The 16,689-nt window shown below is 46.0% G+C and overlaps 1 long non-coding RNA gene across 1 annotated transcript in view; it reads left to right on the forward strand.

Annotated features, from left to right (window-relative positions):
* Window positions 1-1,991, forward strand: part of LOC144753127 (uncharacterized) — a 37,151-nt gene extending 35,160 nt beyond the window's left edge. Inside the window, exon 3 of the long non-coding RNA XR_013594212.1 lies at window positions 1,289-1,991. This is a non-coding gene — a long non-coding RNA (uncharacterized LOC144753127). The remainder of the gene's footprint in view (window positions 1-1,288) is intronic.
* The last annotated feature ends 14,698 nt before the right edge of the window (window positions 1,992-16,689 follow it).

A 16,689-nucleotide genomic window follows, 5' to 3' on the forward strand; every position in this document is an offset into this window, starting at 1 on the left:
GTCCTCCTCTAGGCCAGCCCTCGCCTCCCGATCAGAACGTAGCAGTGATGTGTTACGCGCTCACCGCTACGCTCTTGTCGGGTGACTCGTGTGGAGGAGTCAATTCTGGCCTTGGGGCGACGGCAGGCAGTGCTGGTTTTTAATGCCTTTACACGTGCAGGCACAGTCACTGCGGGTGCAGGCAGCTTTCAGACAGACTCAGCCTGGACTAATTAATTGAAGAGGTGAGAGAGACTCGGTCTTTGACTCGGCATTTGACAGCAATGAGGGAATGCTGCCAGCTTAGAGGGGGTATTGGTGTCTCTCTCCTCTGCCCGAGTCCTGCAAGTCGTCCAGGTGAATAGGAGGCCAAACAACGTTTCTTTCAGAAATTATGAAAACACAATATAAAATATATTGCTATAGACAGACACAATTAGGTCATTTCATGAACAGACATATGTCATTGTTGATTGTAGTCTGTCGCCTGTCACTCACTGTAAACACACCAATTGATCTATCAGTCTCTGTCTAGCTTTCCATTACTTTCTAACCTCTATTTCTATTTCTGAGTGCCACATATTTGCTGTCTCATTTTGCTCACCCTTTCGTATTCGGTGTGTGAAGTGTTTAGCTCCCTCCTAAGGTAGCAAAGCAGCCACAAAGGTTATGCTGAATACCTGAATGCTATTTCCACGGCCACCGAAATTACGCATTACCTCCTCACCCGTCTTACTCCTCCCAATCGTTACCCATAGGAGTGATTGTTTTGCGCATGCAGGCTTTGTTTACCAATCTCAGCAACAGCATTAAAAAAACGTACCCAATGTAACTTCATTCTATGACTTCACTGTTCCCTCCTCTAGAAAAGGAGAAAGCACAACTCCAAACTTCTTGTATTATCCAGGATATATAAAAATGAAGCTGTACAGTCGGTTTGCGTGTCTGTGAAGAGGGAGGGTCGCTAACTAGAACTGTGACAAGTAATAAAGATTAGAAGTAATTAAACTCATCATTACCTCCTCGCCCATCGTCCTCGCTCCATTTCCCACATATATGCGATATTACCCAAGAACATCAAACAGCTGGTGTACAAGTTAAAATTAAAACTCTTTAGTTATATATTCAGCAACACCAGTGATTTAGTCATATTTATAATTTTAGCTATTCTCATGTATGCTGCTGATGAGGTATGTTAATCGAATAACCAATTTTTTAGGCCCTTCTTGAAATCCTGCAGGGTGGCAGTCTGTATGTTCTCCTTTGTAATGCCAGTCACTGGTGTATTCACTCGGTCCTTTTTCCCCAGCATCCCCCCCCTCCCTAGGGGCGCCAATCTGAGGGATAGCCCCTGGCGCCATCACTTCGAACCATGGCACGAAGTATTGAGAAACATATCATGGTTCAAAGAGGTCCCGCCATAACAACGCATGGAGACCTCGAACAACCACCCAAGCCCCAGAGCTACGGCAGTGGCCGAAGAAGAAAGAGGAGAATCAGCGAGCAGCCAAGCCGGAGAGACCCCACAGTATCTTGCTCTTCTCCACGCGAAGCTAGCTCTGAAAGCCCCGGCCGGAACAGCATGGGAGGGCGTACCGGCATACAGCCATACAGCCTGAGGCCAAACCTCCACCCGAGCCAGCGACTGGGAGACTATGCATGTTGAAGAGGCCCAAGACTCGCTGACTGGGGCTCACGCAAGTACTGTGTGTTTATATGTGGGACTAAGAAACATTCCTGAACGGTTTGCTTTTGTTAAAGAACTGTTGAAATCAAAGAGCCAAGTTGGATAGGGATGTAATGGTTGGTAGTCTAGTTGTCTGCACCCACGCACCCCTGACATCCGCAGGCCAGGAGTGGCCTGCGGGGAGTTAATAAATGAAGGACGGCCGCTCGTGGCACGTCACTTCCGAGACGGCAACTGGTTGGGCCTCATGAGTCTATGCTGCACGTTCCTTCCCCTGCACTAGGCCACACGCCCGCTGGGACCACACGCCGTCCCGAGCTCACCACACGACACCAATCACAGACTGACTTTGCTCTGTTTGAGGTTACCTAGTAGTGGTACTACCTAGTAGTAGCCCTATGTAGGTAGTACCTACACGGGGCAAAATGGGATTTTCAAGGCGGCAGCATCACTATTTTCTTAAGAGCCTTTAGGGAGTCTTAACGTATTGACTCAGTTCAGCTGTATCTCTCCATGCATTTTTTAATAAAAAGGACCAGATTCAAAAAGTAGTTTCCGCTGTAAGCGCACATTTAAGTTCAAAGGATGTATTTACTGTGTCCTTTTACAAACTCAAAGAATGGTTCCTGACCGGGATAAATGGTTTTCATCAGCATAATTCTCCATAAGAGTGCCAGCAATTACACAATATTAATCCCCACACAAGAGGTGGTGGGTGGACGGATCAAGGCCTCACTTGTCGCGGAAGCTTGTGAATGTACGTACGTTTGTGGCCAATCAAACACTCGATCCGGCCCTGGCCTTTTCCTACCCTGGAAATGGTCAGAAATGTTCTCTAGCAAAGGGCTAAATTATCTACCTTTTCAGGATGGGAGGGGGGATGGATCACCACCAAGGCAGGAGGGTATAGGAGGTATAAGAGGAAGTACGAAATTCTGTATTTGCATATCAGGCTGCGTTTTCTCAGAATGCAATGGTATACTGTGCACAAGTATGCAAATGAGAGCCTGGGGACGATGTCAGATGACATTCCCAGTCAGATGGCTGGAAACATAACTTTTATAGCTTTGCATGCATACTACCAGGAATGTTTGTGAATTGAAACAAGTGTAAAAATATGTTCATATTTAGATTACATTGTTTGTGAATTATGCCTGATATTTTTGTGTAAACGTGAAGATCAGTGTTCCCCTAATTTCCTTGGCGGGCCTTTGTTGATCCACTGCTCTGCAGTGTTTGCAATTTTTGCATGCCAGTGTTCTGCATTTATTGCCCGGCAGTGTTCTGCAGGTATTGCCTGCCAGTGTTCTGCAGGTATTGCCTGCCAGTGTTCTGCAGGTATTGCCCGCCAGTGTTCTGCAGTTATTGCCTGCCAGTATTCTGCAGTTATTGCCTGCCAGTGTTCTGCAGTTATTGCTCAGCAGTGTTCTGCAGTTATTGCCCAGTGGTGTTCTGCAGTTATTAACAAAAACAATGTGAAATCCTTGGGTCTAAACTGAGTTCAGGTGAAAAAAGTTTTTTGTGTGTGGCGAGCCACTACTATATAATTACTGAGATAAATCAACACAGAACCACTGGCTATAGCGCACAGACCTAGCAGTGGGCAACTCCCTTTACAGGACGAAATCCCTCGCTCACCAAAGGTGACATGCTTCATCATATGGGATTCTCCTCTGGCTATGGTTTGACCATCTCTTTCCACCACACTTATGCGGTTTAAATACATACCGCTGGTGCACTGTTTTTAATCCTGACAGTGGGTGTACAGGAATAAATAATACTTGTTACACTCACTAGCCAGTTTTAGTTTCACTTTCCTTACATTAGATTTTCTTTGCGCTGTGCCCTCACTCACACTAATTCTCTCCATATGTGGATTTAGAATATCCTATCATAGTAGGCACCTAAAAACATCCCTGAGCTCCTCCCTCACAGAGAGGGGGTTGTAGCCCTCAAATGAACTAGGCGTTTCCTTTGAGAGGAGAATCCCATATGATGAAGCCTGTCACCTTTGGTGAGTGAGGGATTTCGTCCTATAAAGGGAATTGCCCAAAGCTAGGTCTGTGCACTATAGCCAATGGTTCTGTGTTGATTTATCTCAGTACTTATATAGTAGTGGCTCGCCACACACAACATTTTTTTTTCACCTGAACTCAGTATAGACCCAAGGATTTCACATTGTTTTTGTCTACAATTATTGAGGATACAATCCTCTGCAGGTCTTTAAATTTCCCTAGGATCCTCCTGCCACAAACTTGTTTGTTAGGTTCTGCAGTTATTGCCCGGCAGTGTTCCGCAGTTTTTGCCCGCTGTGCTCTGCAGTTTTTGCCCTGCAGTGTTCTGAAGTTTTTGCCCGGCAGGGTTTTTCAGTTTTTGCCCGGCAGTGCACTGCAGTTTTTGCCCAGCTGTGCTCTGCAGTTTTTGCCCAGCTGTGCTCTGCAGTTTTTGCCTGGCAGTGTTCTGCAGTTTTTGCCCGCAGGGTTTTGCAGTTTTTGCCCGGCAGTGTTCCGCAGTTTTTGCCCAGCAGTGTTCCGCAGTTTTTGCCCAGCAGTGTTCCGCAGTTTTTGCCCAGCAGTGTTCTGCAGTATTTGCCCGGCAGGGTTTTGCAGTTTTTTCCCGGCAGTTTTTGTCCTGCTTTGCTCTGTAGGTTTTGCCCTACAGTGTTCTGCAGTTTTTGCCTGGCAGTGTTCTGCAGTTTTTGCCTGGCAGTGTTCTGCAGTTTTTGCCTGGCAGTGTTCTGCAGTTTTTGCCTGGCACTGTTCTGCAGTTTTTGCCTGGAAGTGTTCTGCAGTTTTTGCCCTGCGGAGTTCTGCAGTTTTTGCCCAGCAGTATTCTGCAGTTATTACCCGGCAGTGTTCTGCAGTTATTGCCTGGCAGTGCTCTGCAGTTATTGCCTGGCAGTGCTCTGCAGTTCTTGCCTGGCAGTGTTCTGCAGTTTTTGCCTGGCAGTGCTCTGCAGTTATTGCCTGGCAGTGCTCTGCAGTTATTGCCGGGCAGTGTTCTGCAGTTTTTGCCCGGCAGTGTTCTGCAGTTTTTGCCTGGCGATGTTCTGCAGTCTTTGCCCCGGCTGTGTTCTGCAGTCTTTGCCCCGGCTGTGTTCTGCAGTCTTTGCCCCGGCTGTGTTCTGCAGTCTTTGCCCCGGCTGTGTTCTGCAGTTTTTGCCCGGCAGTGTTCTGCAGTCTTTGCCCCGGCTGTGTTCTGCAGTCTTTGCCCCGGCTGTGTTCTGCAGTCTTTGCCCCGGCTGTGTTCTGCAGTCTTTGCCCCGGCTGTGTTCTGCAGTCTTTGCCCCGGCTGTGTTCTGCAGTTTTTGCCCGGCAGTGTTCTTCAGTTATTGCCTGGCAGTGTTCTGCAGGTATTGCCCACCAGTGACCTGCAGGTACTGCCCGCCAGTGTTCTGCAGGTATTTCCCACATTTTGGAATATAAGGAGACCCCTACTAACGATGTATTCACTACCAGTAGGGACTAACAACAATTATTTTGAAAAAGAACAGTAGTGAAAAACAATGGACCAAATGCCAAAACCTAGGGGATTCAACTAAATTGACATTCGTAGTGACATATGAACATGATTAAACGAGACCAAACATGATTTATATATCAAATTACTGTTTTAAATTTATTTATCTTTTTTTTCTTCTTTTTTTTGGTAAAGTTTTACGGTTAAAATTACAATTCAGTGAATAAATCAATAAAGAACATATAGTTTTACAACACAAAATTATATAACAGAGAAGAGAGGTAGAAAACCCAAATGACTTAGTTGTAGGTGTGGGCTGATGAAGTTAGCAAAGCGGTGGATGAAAACTCAACGCACGTTTCGGCTATTGCCTTCTTCAGGAGTCCGTCATTTGCAACAGGACAAAATAAACAATCAAAAAAACGGGAGATGAGGACAATCGATGGGCCAAACTTTGTGATAAATTGTAAAGTAAAATTTGTCTTCAATAGATATATAATAGCTGGCCACTATATCTTTACTTTCAACAATGTATTACGACGGATCCTCGTTTGACATAATACTGTGAAGATTATAGTCGGTTTGTTTGCGGTTGCTCTGTACGGCTAGAAGAAAAATTCAGACCTCAAAAGTCAGAAGCAGGCGTTGTCAGCGGGGCTAGATAAGGGCTGGTAGACCTCTGTAGTAGCTTTAAAAACTGATGTGTTGTAGTCAGAATTAAAGCCTCAAAATGATCCTTAAAATGCACGCTTGCTTGCAGAATGTCGATCGGAATAGCTACATCCGGGGTGTTGATGGCTTTTCTATATTTCTTCGGCGATATATCAGGATACGTTTTTAACCATCCACGCCCTGAATTCTGATGACGATCGTGACGGGGACTATATCTCTATTAAAGTGATTAACCGAGTCCGTAGCTGGGAGTCTGATGAACGGGAACCACTGGCCGCAACCGGGATTGGGTTCTGCAGTTATTGCCTGGCAGTGTTCTGCAGTTATTGCCCGGCAGTGTTCTGCAGTTTTTGCCTGGCGATGTTCTGCAGTCTTTGTCCTGGCTGTGTTCTGCAGTCTTTGCCCCGGCTGTGTTCTGCAGTCTTTGCCCCGGCTGTGTTCTGCAGTCTTTGCCCCGGCTGTGTTCTGCAGTTTTTGCCCCGGCTGTGTTCTGCAGTTTTTGCCCGGCAGTGTTCTTCAGTTATTGCCCGGCAGTGTTCTGCAGTTATTGCCTGGCAGTGTTCTGCAGGTATTGCCCGCCAGTGTTCTGCAGGTATTGCCCGCCAGTGTTCTGCAGGTATTGCCCGCCAGTGACCTGCAGGTATTGCCCGCCAGTGACCTGCAGGTATTGCCCGCCAGTGTTCTGCAGGTATTGCCCGCCAGTGTTCTGCAGGTATTGATCGCCAGTGTTCTGCAGTTATTGCCCGCCAGTGTTCTGCAGTTATTGCCCGGCAGTGTTCTGCAGTTATTGCCCGCCAGTGTTCTGCAGGTATTGCCCGCCAGTGTTCTGCAGGTATTGATCGCCAGTGTTCTGCAGTTATTGCCCGCCAGTGTTCTGCAGTTATTGCCCACCAGTGTTCTGCAGGTATTGCCCGCCAGTGTTCTGCAGGTATTGCCCGCCAGTGTTCTGCAGTTATTGCCCGCCAGTGTTCTGCAGTTATTGCCCGCCAGTGTTCTGCAGTTATTGCCCACCAGTGTTCTGCAGTTATTGCCCACCAGTGTTCTGCAGTTATTGCCCACCAGTGTTCTGCAGTTATTGCCCGTCAGTGTTCTGCAGTTATTGCCCGGCGGTGTTCTGCAGTTATTGCCCACCAGTGTTCTGCAGTTATTGCCCACCAGTGTTCTGCAGTTATTGCCCGTCAGTGTTCTGCAGTTATTGCCCACCAGTGTTCTGCAGTTATTGCCTGGCAGTGTTCTGCCGGTATTGCCCGGCAGTGTTCTGCATTTATTGCCCGGCGGTGTTCTGCAGTTTTCTGTGCTTTGCACAGAACTCTCGTTGAGAGTCCGGTGTCGACAGTACTGGCTGCCTCCAATCCTCATCCTCTTGGCCAATTGAGCAATTTTGTCCTTTACACACAAAAAAGAACCTATTTTTCATGTGTTTTTCGCTGATCGAAAAGTGAAAAGTACATCAAATAAAGATGATCAGCGATGAGAATTTTCTGTGTGTGCCATAGATACTCAAGACTTGAAGTAATGATGTCACTGCCGGACAATATCCTCCCACTTTCACAACTCACATTTGGTTCGATCATTGCGTGTGTGGAAGCCACTGGCATCTTACACTAACAAACCCCTTGCTTCCTCTGAAGTAGTCTATCCCTTTCCTGGAGTTCTGCCAGGAAACCAGGAACAACAAGCATTGACTAGACCAAAAGGTTTGTTTTTAAGTGCATGAACAAAGGCATAAAACATTTGGACACACAAAAATAGAAAGAGCGAGCACAAAGACCAACACACCTGCAGACACCTACTTCACAAAGTCCAACATGCACAGAAGCAATAAGGCAAATAGACAACAAACTTACAAACGTCAATGCACACAGAGCAGCAATCATTCTATCCCTGTGGAGCAAGAGGCACATATCGACATGCAGCAGCGCTGAAGAACAAGATGGCGTGCTTCACGGGGCCTCATCGTGGTGTCCGGCAGGGGAGCCTAGAGTGTGTTGGTGGTGCTGATCAGGAGAGCACTGAAATATGTCCAACACAGGAGCCCTCGACGCAGCTCATGAATGCACCTAGTGTTGTGCATTAGGGGCGCACTGAGTATTGTGCATTAGGGGAGCACTGAGTATTGTGCATTAGGGGAGCACTCGGTATTGTGCATTAGGGGCACACTGAGTATTGTGCACTAGGGAAGCACTAAGAATTGTGCACCAAGGTAGCACTTGCTGCTGAACAGTTGAGGCACAATAAATCATGTTTCTCTACGCTATGGTCCAGGAGGAGAAAAATCTAGGTCCATCGCATCTACAGAGGGCGTACGACGGGGATGCATTTTGGCCCCCTTTTTATTCCTTTTATATACAAATGTGGTGGAGAAATTCCTAATAGAGCAGCACTTGGACTAACCGTCTATAGGAGGAAACCCGGTTCCACTGCTATCATACGCGGACAACACCGTATTGATGACCCTGACAGCCAATAGTCTCCAAAAATCCCTGATCGCTTTTCCTGATTTTATGACAGATTTGGATCTTAAGGTCAATTTTAATAAGTCTTTTATCATGGTCTGTGGCCCGAAAAATACAGAAACAAGGAAATTTGTGGTAAACGGTAGAACCATTGAAAAGGTCCCTTCTTTCACATATATGGTGAATCTTTTTAACAACAGTCCAGTAGAATCATAGAGGGCTTGTTTCGTTTTGCGTGCAAATTGGGACATAAGCCAGTGGCGGAAATTTTCACCCTATATAAATCAAAATGTCGGTCAGTTACAACCTATGGGGCAGGTGTATGGGGAAGTCAAAAACCAGTCCATTGCAAATTTTGGAAAACAAATTCATAAAAAGATTGCTGATGTTTCCCATTAGGTCTTCTACAAAACGTTGTCATTTAGAGCTAACATTGGATTTTGCAGAAGATAGATTCAAAATTGCACCCCTGATTCTATGGGGGAAAGTGTGGTCATCGGAAGAATTATCATTTACCAGAGCGATTATAAGAGATTGTTTAAGTTTAGAAAATGTATTGTTTATTCCCTGGCTCTGCTATGTTAAAAATGCTTAAAGTAAGATTGGCCTAGGTAATTAATTTGAAAATCCTGATGTCACATAATCTAATATAAAATCGATGATTAAAAATGCCTATTCTAATGAGTTAGTTACATCTAACCTGGATGATGAGACCACATTCTATGGGTCGCCAAATCTTCAACAATTTTATCTATCTTTTAGCACCAATACACATTCCCGCTTCCTTCTGACGAGGTTTCGTCTCTGCACATTGCACTTTCTTGTGGCATTTCCTATCCAGGCGAGTTGGTGTGAGAGACTGACTCCCTGTCTATGTAATAATTTAGCCAAACAAAGCACAATGCACCTTATGCTGTTTTGCAATTTATATAAAGATATAAGGGCATGTTTTAATAGGCCCATCCTGAGGGAAATTGCCCCTTGTTCATACCAGGATGGTTTTAATCATTTACGATCTTTGCCCAATGCCGTCATTTGTTGTGCTGTGTTAGATTTAACTGCTTTGCGTAGCAGGAAACGATATGAATTGTGATAGGGAAACTGGGAAATAGGTCCTTAAGTAATTTCAATTAATTTATTCTGATACCTTTGGAATGATATAAAGAAATTGGTAGTTCACAGAAAACCCTGCTCTGAAACCTCATATGCTGTTTCGTCATACTTAGCTTTTGCAAAATATAATATGGAATAATTGTATGCATTGTTTTATTATTGTAACCATGTACTTTTATGATTCGGAAGAATCGAATAAAGTTTTTCAAACTGAACTGAATTCATCATGGTGCACAGAACTGGGTGCAATGGTGGGCACACAGTGCTGTTGGAGAAGCTGCAAACTGCCTATTATCATCGTTTACTCAGATAGCCCTGCATGTTTTCTTTGCATATCAGGACTTGCACTCTTTGCCCCATTATACGATTACGTGTAATGGAGCAAAAGACAAAAGTATGAGGACTGGATAAGCCACTGATGCTGGACAACAAAGGTGGTCTTTTTCCTAATTCCTGTGATTGACTTGTTTAGAGAGGCACAGGTGTGTGGGGAGTTACCATATTTAATATGTTTAGTACAGACATCCACATACTCTGATTTGATGTTGCTTTTTATTTAATTTATTGCCTTTGGAAAATTGGATGCTTCGAATTGCTAGTTGAGTAGGTAGGAGGGAGTGGATAAACAAGCTGACCTTGCATGGTCAATCCAGTCCACAAGCTTACTGAAAGAGGCGGGTCCCTAGATATTTGTGCAGTTTTTAGATATCCGCCTCAAGATGGCGAGGCAAAGGAAGAAAGCTCCTGAGGGAGAGGTCTTGATTGTTCTGTGACCTACCTACCTACTGTTTGTACCTTGACCATTGGGAGACAGCATGGGGAATCCGCGCTTCGACACCTGGTCATGCAGCGGCCCCAAAGGGCCCCACATATGCAACCTAAAGGCCCACGCCTTCATCTGCTTAATGGCAACAAGTTCCATGTCAGAGCTTTTTTTCCAACGAGCTGCGACAACGCAGATATCACTACATACATCTGAGAAACCTTTCTCCAGTCTTAGATTTCCAGCCAGCAGCCCTTGGCCAAACTGTAGCTGGTAGAACGTAATGTTCTATGGGTAAAAGGACAGACGTGGAGGAAAGCCATCCTAGGATGCTTGTTTCCAGTCCAGGGAGGACCTGGCCTGGCAGTTCGGGCTGGACTGTTCCCATTGGGTGAAGGGTCAAGGCTGATTTGCATATGTCTGGGTCCCAACTGGAAAGGCATGGTGAGCAAGAAAGCAAAGGATTTAGGCCCAGATCTCTGTACTGGGGTGAATGTATGACATTGTTCTGCATTCTGTCCATCAATTGTTCTTTTTGCATGTGCAAGGGCCACTTAGCAGCCATGCACACACATGGGCACACAATAAAAATAAAACATGTATTTCCTCCATATGATCTTGACAATTTGACTGTTTTTGGCTTGCTGCTTTAAAGTATTCTCCATGCTCTTTGGGGTCCTATATTGTTACATTTGGTAACACTTTACCCTATTTTCATCTATTCAGCTGCTCTCAAAAGTTTTTTAGGTGTCAGCATGCCTCTGGAGGCACTGGGAGTCCCATAAATCATTGCAATGTGGTGGGTGGAAAAATAAGGGATTTGTTGGGACTGCCTGACTAATGATTTCTGTTAAGGATATACCTCTTTCTAACGAAGCTCTGAAAGCATCCGATGCCCTAGGAATGATCTGGTGAACAAGCTAAACTACATTTGGCCCTGACTGCTCAATCCGCGGCAAAGCCAGCGATTCTCCCGGTGGCACTGGTTGTCCGTTTTCTTTCATCTCCAACATGATTTGGCAAGTGAATGTCGATTGCTAAACCTAAACAAACAGGAACGAACTTAACATGTTAGGTCCCAAAAGCATATATGACAATTATTTTTGTCCCCGGAGAAAACACCAGATACCAGGTTTGACATGTTAAACCCCATATATTCAGTTTCGATGCAGTAGTGTGTTTATTTTGGCTAGAGTGTGACAGTTTCATGCACTTTGATTTCTTGTAAAGCGTGACGAGTATCAATGGCTTCTTGGCACTGGAGAACAAAATCAGAGGAGTGAGAGATTGGCACCGGGCCCAGAAGTACCAACAAAAGAAAAACGATTTTTATCACTCTTAAAAACAGGTGTGAGTTAATCACTTCTACCTGCAACAGCAACTTGCTGCAGAGTTCGGGACCAAGGAATCTGAAGTGTGTCTTCAGACACAGACCTCTCATTCTACGAATAAAAGGAGTCAACGGGGCATGAGCAGGGCGTATAGAAACCAAAATCAGCCCTGGCAAACTTGGACCCACACCGCAGGGGGCTGCGCCCATTAAGGTTGTAAGATTAGATCATAGCTGCACGTCCTGCTCTGAAAGCAGCCCCCCCCCCAGCCTGCAGCCCCCCTGGGGCATGCAAAAGCAGAATGGCCTGTCCGGCCCTGGCCTGAGCATAGTGGCAGACGTCAGAGAGGAGCGCGAAGTGTTCAGACTTTGTGAGTTAGAGTGAGACATGTACAGTGGATTCTCTGATCCGCTGCCAGTATGGAAGGGGTCATCTTAAGGTGACCAGATCTTGAAAACCAAAAACCGGGACATTTGGGAAAAATAGAAGAAGGACTACAATTTTTCATCCACGGAATGGCGCAGAATGACAGCTCTCATCAACATAGGATCACAGAAGATGCATTAAGAAAGTAAATAAAATGTAATTTCTACAACCAAAATCATACCAATTAATTAAATTGCTTAAGTATAACAGCTGCTAACTAGCAAAACTTTAGAACACCCAAAAAAGTGCCTCTCACTGTTTTCAGTCAATTCCCTCTAAAGACCGGGACATGAGCCAAAATTGCCCAAATCTGCTGGGGAAGCTGGTGAAAAACTGGGACTGTCCGGGCAAATCCGGGACGTCTGGTCACCCTAAGTCATCTACCACTGACCTCCGGCGACTGAGAGAGACCTGAAAGGCTGGCATGCACCAGCCTACATTGGGTGGGCAGGACAGACGTCTCCAGGGACAGAGAGTTATTGTAGAGCAGAGTTTGGGGAGACCCATTTCTCCCAGTGCTTGTAATGCCTTGAGTCACATGAAACTAAGGCCCTCATTGGACCGGTCCAGTTAATTGAGATATGTGCGGTAGCTCCTGTTACGACACATACCGGAATTATTGATTGTAAAAATGCCTGGTATTTACCAGACGTGGAGAGCTTGATGCACCAAAATACGCAGGATATTGTCCTATAACTAATAATTGGGTGATATTTACCCCCCCTCGATAAGTTCTAGTTCAGTGAAGTCGGATTTTTTTCAGGTGTAATAAATATCACACCAATTACTGGCCCACTTTTAATGAGGGTCTTAGTGGGGTGGAGTTCGCCGCATTAAAAGTCCTGGCAATATATAAACGTAACGAATCTACTGCCCAAAGTAAATATTCAGTCTGTCTGCTCGACAACTGTCCAGCCACGATCATGAAATCTATAAAGCATACATTTGCATCATCCTTAATTCAGATAATGAAGCCTTTTCACGTGTATATACTGTAAGTCTCCTTAATCAATTTAAGACTGCAAGCATCACCCAATGATGAAAAACATAACTTAAAGCGGATGATGCACTCTGGCTGATTCTTCTCATGCCTTAAATCCTTAAATTATAACATCAGAACTGCAAAGCTCTGGTGAAGCCAATGGTCTGCTGGATGGTTCACAAGAAGGATTTAGACCAGGGTACGGGGAATCATTCTGTCGTAACCTCAGTGGTTGATGGTCGTTGAATGGTTTTTGATGGTTGCCTTGTTGGTGCACTGATCCTGTTAGATCTTTCTGCTGCGTTTGACACCATCAGTCATTGAGTTCTCATCCAAGGCTTGGCAAACTGTGCAGACGGTGGGACTGAGCCGCAGTGGGTTGAATCTTTTCTAACTAGCAGGACCCAGGCCATGCACCCTGGATAATTTACAACACACCGGCCCGATGTGATGTTCCACAAGCAGCACCCAGATCTCCCCTGCTTCTCAGTCTCTGTTTATGACCGCTGGTTTGTCTGCTACATGATTATAATATTAACATATATATGCATACGGACGATATATCGATTCAATTTTATTCGCATGAACGCTGTATAGAGTCCCCTAAAGCTCTTTCATTAGCACTTGAGAAGTCACATCTTTGGAGGGAGCTATTTCTTTTAATTGCATGCAATAGAACCTGAGATTTTACTTGCCAACAATGTGAACGGCAGGTGGGACTGTACTTTATGGCTGGCGTCTGGGGGGCTGGACCTTAAACTGGTAGATGCAGCAAGAGATGTAGAAGTCCTCCTAGACCCAGAGGTTTCTCTTAGTGAACAAGTGGCAGCTGTTACCAAAGCCTGCTCTATCACCAGCAAAAGACTCTGTGAGACTGGATGTTGGGCTTCGTAAATCATTTAATGATGATGATGATGATGAAACTGTGGCCCTGGTCCCCATAGGTTCTCCTTTCTCAGAGTAGAGCGTCATGTTTTGGCTCCTGTATGTGTCAATAACACGGTCGTGCACCCGGCGTGGGGCCACTGTAGTTGTTTTTGAGCAACAGTTAAGCAGTGAGAGGGGCCACAGGGCTCTGACATTTCACTCATACAACTTATCTAAGGGAGCTGGAACCTTAGCCCAACTTTCTTCCTCAACCAAATTTGCTTTTGTACCCAGCTCCTACTGAGGAGGAGGAAACATGGCTCCCCCAGGCATGAGCGAACATCAGTCGCCGATGAGATGAGGGGGAACTGCACAGAATTGACCAGGCAGTGTGTGCTGTAACTGTTAGCAGGGGACTGGAGGTTATGGTAGGTTTGGTGGACAGTACTAAGGTTGAGCAGAAGGTGAGTGCTGGATAACTGTGTGTAAGCAGCTTATACCTGAGATGAGTCAATGAGGCCTTCAGGCAATGTGAAGAATCCACTCAGTGAGCTGAGGTTGCCAAAAGGTAACAGCAAGAATGCGATGACTCCTGCATCTAATCCTGCTTTCAACCCTTTGTCCTTTTCCATAGGCTCTGGGGCAGGCTGGCAGTGGGATGCTGTGTCAGCCTGAATACTGTTGGTTGCAATGGTTAGCCATGTTGCTTTTAGTCTCCAGTGGTAGCTATGTTTGAGCGTTCAAGTTCTAACTTGGAGGAGTTGTGCAGGTTTTTTTTAGTATAATGGCATTCATATGGCCCTTCTATGCCTGGCCTCAGATACACAGGAACAAAGAAGGGGTCAACCATGGTATATATCAATGGTTAGCCAAGTTTGTCTTAGTCTCCTTGACTCTCTAGTGGTAGCTGTGGTTGAGCAATCAAGTTCTAACTCGAAGGAGGTGTGGGGCATTTGCAGTTTACTATATCATTCATATAGCACTTCTGCGTATATATCGAAGTCTAGAATCAGAAATAAAGGTTATGCTGTTCCTCAATGATTAGATATCAGAGTCAGGGAAACACTACCAACTTGACCTTGAGGGTTCTAAGTTGGGAGTCCATATATTGGATTTTAATGCCCTCACACACCCTTTCAGGTGACATGCTTCATCATCTGGGCTGCTCCTCGGCTCGGCGATTCAATACCCAACGGGTTCCCTATAGTAGGGGCGCTTTCGCAGAGACCTTTTTCCAATCGCCGTTTGGTGAAGTGGGGGTTAGGGGCCAGAAATGTGTAGATGTGTATGATGAATAAGTGATTTAAAATAGGGCTTGGAGTACCCGTGAGATCAAACGTTATTCTTTAGGTCTCCTACCCTAAATAAAAGCAAACTATAGGGCGCTCCCCTAAGCTTTATGTCTTGGTTTAAGCGTCCCAATTGGTGAATGAAGGTCAACATGTTTCTCGCTCAGTGTCTATTCTACGCGCGATTCTTCAGGACCAAAACAGTGAAGACTATCTACACTTTACAGTTGGTGACATGGATTCATACTCACATCGACCATGTATCTACCTATTTAGTGTACCTGTCAGGCTTGGAACTACCCAATTCACTAGACGAACCAGGCTTCAACAACGCCCGGTAGGTCAGACATGAGAATTTCTCATGTACTAAGAGTTGTGCGGATTCCGTGTAGACTCACAACCAGTGAATAAAGGTGATTTGATTTTCCAGCAAGGGGTCTGAGTGACATCAAATAGAGAACCAGAGCGAAGCTCAAGTTGTTTATGATGTCACTCAGAACTCAGTGGCAGCTGGTTAATAAGAGGACTATTGGGGTGAGCACCCACGTGCAGATTCACCCCCCCCAACCACAAGCACATACACTCACACCTTTCCATTTACAAGGACACACACACACATACATACTCATACCTAACCATTCACAAGCACACTTGTGTGCCCATACTCACTCCCATCCGTTCACAAGGGCACACACATTCACATCACATGCGTGCAAAACCACATACATTCAGTATTCGGCAGTAGCGGCTGGTGTGAGAGGAGAGGAGGGGCATGGGGGAGGTGGGGGGACAACAAACAACTAAAAAAGGAGAGAAGAAAAGAACTTACCTAAACGCCGCCCGCAGCCCGCTGTATCACCATCTTCTGCTTCTCTTGTGGCTCCCCTGCAGGCAGAGGCTCCCCGACTCCCCTGCGCCCAATCCTGAAGCTGCTCTCACGCATGAGAGCAGCTTCAGTATTGGCCTGTGCGCAGATGATTTGCGTTCTCATGGAGACTGCACTTTGGTGTATCCAACCAAGGAAAGCAGCTGCAGCGCGCATGACTGTTTGGCCGGCCTAAGACAGTTAGCCACCCCGTCATGCGCACTGATAGCAGTGCAGCCACTCCCCATTGGTGCCTGTCATCTCCTTGGCCCCACCCCCAAGACTCGGCCAGGAAACAAAATGAAATCATAATAAACTCAGGTTTATTATCATTTTTTTAATGCTTTTTTTTTACGCTGCTGGCAGGGGGTGGTGAGTCGGCACTCCTCCGCCATAGTTCAGGAGCCGCCCCTCGGTTGGACACCTGCCCAGAAACTCATCCCTTTATTCTCGGTTTTTCAAGAGAAACCTGGAGGGAGGGAGTGCACCATTCTTTTAAAGGCAAGCAGCGTTCTCCTCTCCCAGTTCCAGACCTGGGTGGGCGGAGTCCATGTGTGTTCTAGACCCAGGTGGGCGGGGTCCATGTGTGTTCCAGACCCGGGTGGGCGGGGTCCATGTGTGTTCTAGACCAGGGTGGGCCGAGTCCATGTGTGTTATAGACCAGGGTGGGCCAAGTCCATATGTGTTCTAGACCCAGGTGAGCAGGATCCATGTGTGTTCTAGACCAGGGTGGGTCGAGTCCATGTGTGTTCTAGACCCGGGTGGGTGGGGTCCATGTGTGTTCTAGACCAGGGTGGGCC

This window comes from Lissotriton helveticus, chromosome 5_1 (assembly GCF_964261635.1).
Source record: "Lissotriton helveticus chromosome 5_1, aLisHel1.1, whole genome shotgun sequence".
NCBI classification, from domain to species: Eukaryota; Metazoa; Chordata; class Amphibia; order Caudata; family Salamandridae; genus Lissotriton; species Lissotriton helveticus.